Source organism: Pinus tabuliformis, chromosome 3_1 (genome assembly GCF_031772625.1).
Source record: "Pinus tabuliformis cultivar Carrire ecotype Pingquan chromosome 3_1, CPIR1, whole genome shotgun sequence".
NCBI lineage: Eukaryota > Viridiplantae > Streptophyta > Pinopsida > Pinales > Pinaceae > Pinus > Pinus tabuliformis.
Window position 1 is genome coordinate 355,371,426 of NC_142301.1, and position 7,315 is coordinate 355,378,740.

The window sequence follows — 7,315 nt, forward strand, 5'->3', positions numbered from 1 at the left end:
CTTCCTTTAAAGAAGCTGCTTCTCATGATGAATGGAAAGAAGTGATGCAAAAGGAGTATGATGCCCTCATAAATAACGGCACTTGGAAGCTGGTTGATCCTCCATTTGGAACCAAACCAATTGGCTGCAAGTGGGTCTACAAGAACAAGTACAAAGTTGATGGCTCACTTGACAAGCACAAATCTAGGCTTGTGGCAAAAGGTTTTGCATAGAAAGAAGGGGTCGATTATGAGGAGACTTTTGCCCCCACAGCAAAATGGGCCACCATCCGGACACTCTTTGCACTAGCAACCCAGAACGGTTGGAAAGTCCATCAAATGGATGTAAAAACTGCTTTCTTGAATGGAGATCTCAAAGAGAATGTTTTTATGTCCCAGCTTGAAGGATTTGATGTGAAAGGACATGAACATAAAGTATGCAAACTTGTGAAGTCCTTGTATGGCCTCAAACAAGCACCGTGAGCCTGGTATGAAAAACTAACTGAGCATCTTCTGAAACTCAACTTCAATCATTTTGATCTTGATGATGCAACTTTATTTGTCAAGAAAGTTGGAAAAATAGTTGTATATCTTGTGGTATATGTAGATGATATTTTAATGACAGGGAACAATGAAAGCTACATTGCATCCATAAAGAAGGAATTGGGGAAAAGTTTTGAAATGACTGATTTGGGCTATGTTCATTACTATCTTGGCATTGAAGTAACCCAACATCCAAAATCCATATTTCTTTCTTAAAAGAAATACATTGGAGATTTGTTAAACAGATTTGGCATGACAGAGTGCAATCCTCTTACTACTCCAATGGAACAAAACTTAAAGCTCACATCTATTGAAGGAAAGGTATTTGAGGATGCAACAAGGTATAGACAACTTGTAGGAAGTCTCAACTACCTTACTACTACCAGACCAGACATTTCATTTACTGTTGGAATCCTCTCCAGGTTTATGCAAAAGCCTTGTGAGGGACATTGGTCTACTGCAAAAAGAGTTCTAAAGTACTTGAAGGGAACTCAAGACTTTGGAATCAAGTACACACAGGTGGATGACTTCAGTTTGATCGTATACTCTAATTCAGACTTCGATGGAGACAAAGAAACTGGGGTATCTACTTCAGGATATGCTATGAGTCTTGGATCAGGAGCTGTCTCCTGGAGATCACGCAAACAATCAGTTCCAGTAGATTCCAAAACAGAAGCAGAATACGTGGCAGCAACTGAAGCAACAAAAGAAATTGTGTGGCTCAGGAAAATTCTTGAAGATTTGCAGGTAAAACAAGTACACTCAACTCCACTCATGATTGACAACACCTCTACAATAAAGTTGGCCAAGAACCCAAAGTTCCATGATCGAACAAAGCACATCAATACTAAATATCATCTGATCCGACATCATGTTGAGGCCAAAACAATCCATCTCCGTCATTGTTCCACAAATGAGCAAATTGCAGAAATCTTCACCAAAGCGCTTGGAAGAGAAAAGCTTGAAAGATTCAGAACGATGCTTGGACTCACCAACATCCCTTCAGATTAAGGGGACGGAATGTTGACACCTAATCCTCACGGTTGGGTGAATTTATGTAAATAGTTAAATTAGGAATGTGAACGGTCATCAGAAGATGAACTGAGCAGTCACACCCTTTTGTATATAACAATAGCCTACCTAATGAAATTGAATGAATCAGTTTTACTGCCTATTGGAGTTATTGCCTAGCCTGACACATTTGTATAAATAGGGGGGCTTAGAGCCTCAGTAGGTTAGCCAGTTATTAGTAAAAAAATTTCACTTTTGTGAAGCTCTTCTTCAACTCATTTTCGAGCTTATTTTTGTGAACAATTCATGTAATGTGACTTTTATTTTGATAATGGAGATGACATATTTTTTGAGCCAGCACTAATTTCTTCCAGAGGGCTGAAGCTCTTGGGTTAGGGCCCAACCCAAGCTGCCCAGCACCTCTTGCCTTGTACTTATATGTTTTTTCTTCAGTTCATGAGTTGATTTCTGTTACATAGATTCATTTTACCATGTTTAGCATAGGTTGCTTTTGATGGTTTGTATAGCTGATTTTGTTTTAGTTGCTGAAGTAGGTTCACACAGTGATAGGCTAAGATTAAAAACGGCAACCAATAGGCCCTGATCTCTTTTCTCCCTTCCTGGGATCATGATTTGAGGTCATGGCACCATTGCTGCCACCAAAAACACAGTTTTTCTCTTCCATGCAATTTCTAGTGTGATGATTTGATTTGAAAAGTTAAAGTGTTGCTTCAGATTCATTTTGCCAAGATTATTTCCTGTTTCTATAATAAATATCTTTGCAAGATTTTCTATTCGTAGGGTACTGTTTAGCACTTCATGTTTCTAGGTCAGAAATTAGGTTAACAAGAGATATGGTTCTGTTTTCTTGGTGCAGCTAGTCCTTTTCTTTCTTAGTTTCAGTAGTTATATGTGCAGATCTCTTACAACACACCTCAGATCACAATACATCAATAAAATAGCCAGCATCATCTCATTTCTCACAGGTTTCACAAGTCATTCACAGTCCTTCATGAATCTGCCCTAATTTCTGCACTTTTTCCATAAGCTTTCCTCTCGTCATTTGAACAAATCAAACCATCATTTTCTTTCCTGATCCTCCCTGTTAAGCCCCAGACACCTCAAATCCATCTAGTCTTCAGCTACCCCTTTCCCACCATTTTTACACTCTTAAAACCTCTAAAAATAGCTCTCAGCATCCTCCTGTAGATCCCCTGCAGCCTCCTGTAGAATTTCCTATGAGTGATTTTTCGAGTCCTAATTGCAAGGGAAGTCTTCAGAAGGTTACCAAAGGCTTCTTAGGACCCCTCCACATCTTCTTACACCTTTGTAAGAACCAAATCTGCCTTCCTTCACCACCAAACCTCTACCACAGTCACAAACAGACAAAATCTCATGCATAACAATTTCACATAAAACACAAAAACACAAACATATGTTCTTTTCTCATTTTCTTTTGGGAATAGCTTAAATAGATGTGATTTACCTTTTTAGTAGTCAATGGCACTCATTTCATCAGTTTTCATCTCCTTTTTTGCAAAAGTAGGGTTAGTTGGAAAAATTAGGGTTTGCTAGGGTTTGCGTTACATTCTAGTCTTCCTTCTCTTTTTGCAAGTAGAACAGTCTTTGTAGATTTAGCTTCCTTTCATCACAGTTAAAAGCTTCTTCTGGAAACTCATAGAAGTTGGCTTGAGCTCCTAGTGATCTTGCACCAGCTGACCAAGTGATAGCCTGCAGTAAGAGCTAGTACTTGTGCATACAACACCATCGCTTCCAAGTTTGTTACAAACTACCGGGTTGATAAAAGTAAAGTAGGAAGCCCCAGGAGTTGCAACATTATTGCTGCAATACTGGTGCTCACCACTTTTTGGCGCCGTTTCCGAGGAAGCGTCAGAGTATTTTGTGATTACTGCTTTCTTCTATTTTCTACTGCAACATTTTGCTAAGTAGTTTATTTCAGCAGAAGTAGAGTAGTTGTTCCTTTCAGTTCCTTGCTTTCATTTCAATTCTGCAATTTCCATTTCAGCAAAAGTAGATTATTCATTTCCTTGCTTTCATTTCAATTATGAAATTTCCATTCCATCACAAGTAGATTAGTCATTTCCTTGTTTTCATTTCAATTCCGCAATTTCCATTTCAGCAAAAGTAGATTAGTCATTTCCTTGCTTTCATTTCAATTCCACCATTTCATTTCAGCAAGTTCATTTCAGTAGTTACAATTTGTTTGTTCAATCAATTTCAGTTTTACAGGTACAAGCAGAAAAAAGGCAAAAACCACCCAAAAAGAGATTCCCTTTCATGCCTCATAGGAATAGAGATAATTCAGGGAAATTCCTACCCAACACCCCCACCACATCACAAAGCCACCCTTCTCTCTTCTTCGGTGGCAGTGATCCAGAAGAACCTATAGGTGAACAACTAGAGATATACGAAGATCCTATAACAGAAGAAGAGGAAGAAACCATTGGTGGGCTCCAGTATTGTAGCAATAATGCTACAACTCCTGGAGCTTCCTTCTCTAATTTTATCAACCCGGTAGTTCGTAACAAACTTGGAAGTGACGGTGCTGTATGCACAAGTACTAGCTCTTGTCGCAGCTGTCACTTGGTCAGCTGGCACAAGTCCGCTAGGGGCTCAAGCCAACTTCTATGAGTTCTCAGAAGAAGCTTTTTAACTGATGGACAAAAGCTAACTCAAAGGAAGCTAATCTATTTGCAAAAAGAACTGAAAGCCAACAAGAAACGCAAACCCTAGCAAACCCTAATTCTACCAGCTAGTCTTACCGATGCAGAGATGGGGATGCAAACTACTGAAAGCGATGCCATTACTTCTACGAAGGTGAAATGCAGGTGTTTAGACTACTTTGATCTGAAGAGAACATATTTTTATATTTTTGTTCAAGTTGTTGGAGTTATTATGCATGTGCTTCTAACTGGGTCTTTACTGTGCAGGGATAGATCAATGGGGGAAATGCTTGGAAGAGGTCAAGAAGGCTCAGAGAGGGTCTAAGGAGTCCCTAACATCCTTCCAGAGAGTTCCACAAAGTTTGGAATGCAAGCAACCACGTTTATGAGCTTCTACAGGAAGTCTGCAGGGGTTCTACAGGATGTTCAGAATTTCTACAGGAATTTCAGTAATTCCTACAGGATGTTCTACAATCGGATTTTTGGGTGATGGATGAGTGGAAGAGGTTGCATGGGTGGATAGGGAGGTAGGAGAGGGGTTTGTGATGACTTAGGGACAGAGAGATGAGATGAAGAGGGGGGTGTGCAAAGCTGGTTTGTCTAAAGGAGGGTAGAGGGAATGGAAGGCCGAGAAGGTAGAATAACGTGGGTAGTAGAGTGGCTGAAAGACAAGAGGTCTAGTTGGGAGATGAGTAGTTGGCCTGAGCAAGGCTTAGAAGGATGAGAGAGTGAGGGGAGTGGCACTGCACAGTGTAAACGAAACAAATCATCCACGTCCTGCACATAACCGAAATATTATTAACCTATTCTAACTGTTTAATAAAATCAATGAACAGCAACGTTATTTCTAAGGAGAATCATGCATGGTACTGAAACAAAGAAACATTCCAAGAGATCTGAACGCATGGAAACTTCTACAAACAAAAATATTGCATCAAAGATTGCATGAACGTGTAAACCAATGGTTTTGGTGGGCAGCACTGTCTGCAATTCCAGCCCCTAGAAAGAGGTGAAAATGAGTGTGCAAGCAACCCTTTTCTGGAACCTTTATCAACTCTAATCTCTCCAATTTATTCTAAACAGCTAAAGCAACTCTATCTTCTACCAATGACCTACTTAACCATACCAAGAAATCTGATTCAACAACTGTGTTTCAAATGCATGTAGATAAAAACCATAGTGCTGAAAGAAAGATAACAATACAAAGGAAGGAGGCCTTAGGCTCTCAGGTTGGGCCCAACCCCGAGAGCTATGGCTCCTTTAAGAACTCAGAACTGAACTCAAATCTGCCTGTTTTCCATTAAAAGATAATAATCATAAGTCAAATAACATGCCAATGATGGCTACAAAAGAGCAAAACAGAGCTAGCAGCTCGTAGTTCAGAATGTGCAACAAGGTTTCAAAAGTCCTTTTCAAAGGCTAAAGCCCTATCATTTATACATCTCGAGGCCCCAAGCTGGCCTCCTAAATCAGTGGGGCTTGGCTGACCAAACTAAGAGTGAACTGCTGCTTCCTCAAACCCCGTTTGGCTGCCTTCTAGATCCGGTTGTGGTGGCTGTCAGAGCTCGGAGTTGGGGGTGAAAATCCCGAGGAAGGCCATTTAATGATGTGGACAACCCTCCTACGAATCCTCAACCCCATCTTGGCTATCTCCTAGCCCTCATCTGCGTGGTTTTGCTCCATTAAATGTCAAAAAACCTGAAATAAGCACGTGTTAGCCACCTAGGAATAGTGACTGCCCTTATTCGTACAAATGACATAAATATACTAAAAAATGATGCATAATTTATGAAAAATGAAGGGTTGAGCAAGGGTAGTTAGGCCAAATGAGCCCAAAATGTTACCAAATTTGGGGCTCATCATCACCCCCTAGCTAAAATGATTGCTCATCCTTGAGCAACTAGTCCAGCTCCTCGTCCTTCATTGCTTTCACTGCCACCCTCACATCCCAGGCCTCTGAAGTGGTCTCCTCCTCACTGGCATGGAACCCAGCCTTCCTTTCCACCTCTTGCCACTGCTTTTTCTCTTCTTTTTCTGTGCTGCCTTCCATCAATCCTAACAGCAGAGGTGGGCTTAGATTGAGGCCAATCCAGCTGGATTGAAGGTTCTGTATGGACTTTTTGTAGAGGGGCACCCGTGCTAGAGCTTCCCTCATTCGAGTTGGAGTATGATATTCTCTGATTTTAAGGCTGTGGGACAATGTGTTCCATCGGCAGGTGCAAGCATGAACACAGTTGTCCCCTAACAGTCACTCCATATCCTCGAAATGTGCTATGGCCTGTGCCTGCTGATCCATGTATTTCAATAAAGTTTGAGGGTTGGTGGCTAAGTGTTGGTGGGCCGATATCAACGCAGTGGGATCCCCTGGCTCTGCTCTGATCAGCAGTGGCTCATGTAATTCTCGGTCCATGACCTCCTTGACTTCTGCTGCCCTCTTTTCTTCATGGTTCAACCATGAGGCAAATGCCATCAATTGCATATCCCCTACAACTGTGTTGGGATCCCATGTAGTCACGTTAGGAAGGGCCAAATTATGGAGATAGAACTCCGAGAGTTTGGCCTTATCCTCTGATGAACTGCTAGTACATAATGCTGTGAACTGCTGGGGGTCTTGGAGCTGGGAGATACCCCTCTGTGCCAATGCATTTATCTGAAATTGCAGCCACTGGTCTCGTAGGTACAGGCCATAGGATTTGGCCGGCTGTCTGCATTGTAGAGCATCCATGGCCCAACTAGCCATGCAAGCCAGTTGTGCCTCTTTTTGCTGCAACTGCTGTTTGAGAGCTTGTATCTCGATCTGTGCTTGCAGCTCCCCTTCCTGTAGATGCGAGGTTGGCTCCCCAAGACCGACTTGCAGTCCTTCTCTGCCTTGATGTTCTGCTGTAGTGTCCCCTGAGGATGTGCCCTTTTCCTTCTTCAGCTCATGTAGCTGCAGTCTAAGTTTCTCGTTTTCTTCCTGTAGGAACACCCGCTGGCAGTTTGTCACGTGTTTAGCCATAGCTAATTCTTTTCGTGCCTCCTTGAGTTGTTCCTCCAAGGGGCCTATATCTGCCACACCTTTTGATTTGGCTATTTTCATCCACGTGTGGGTTCTCACCC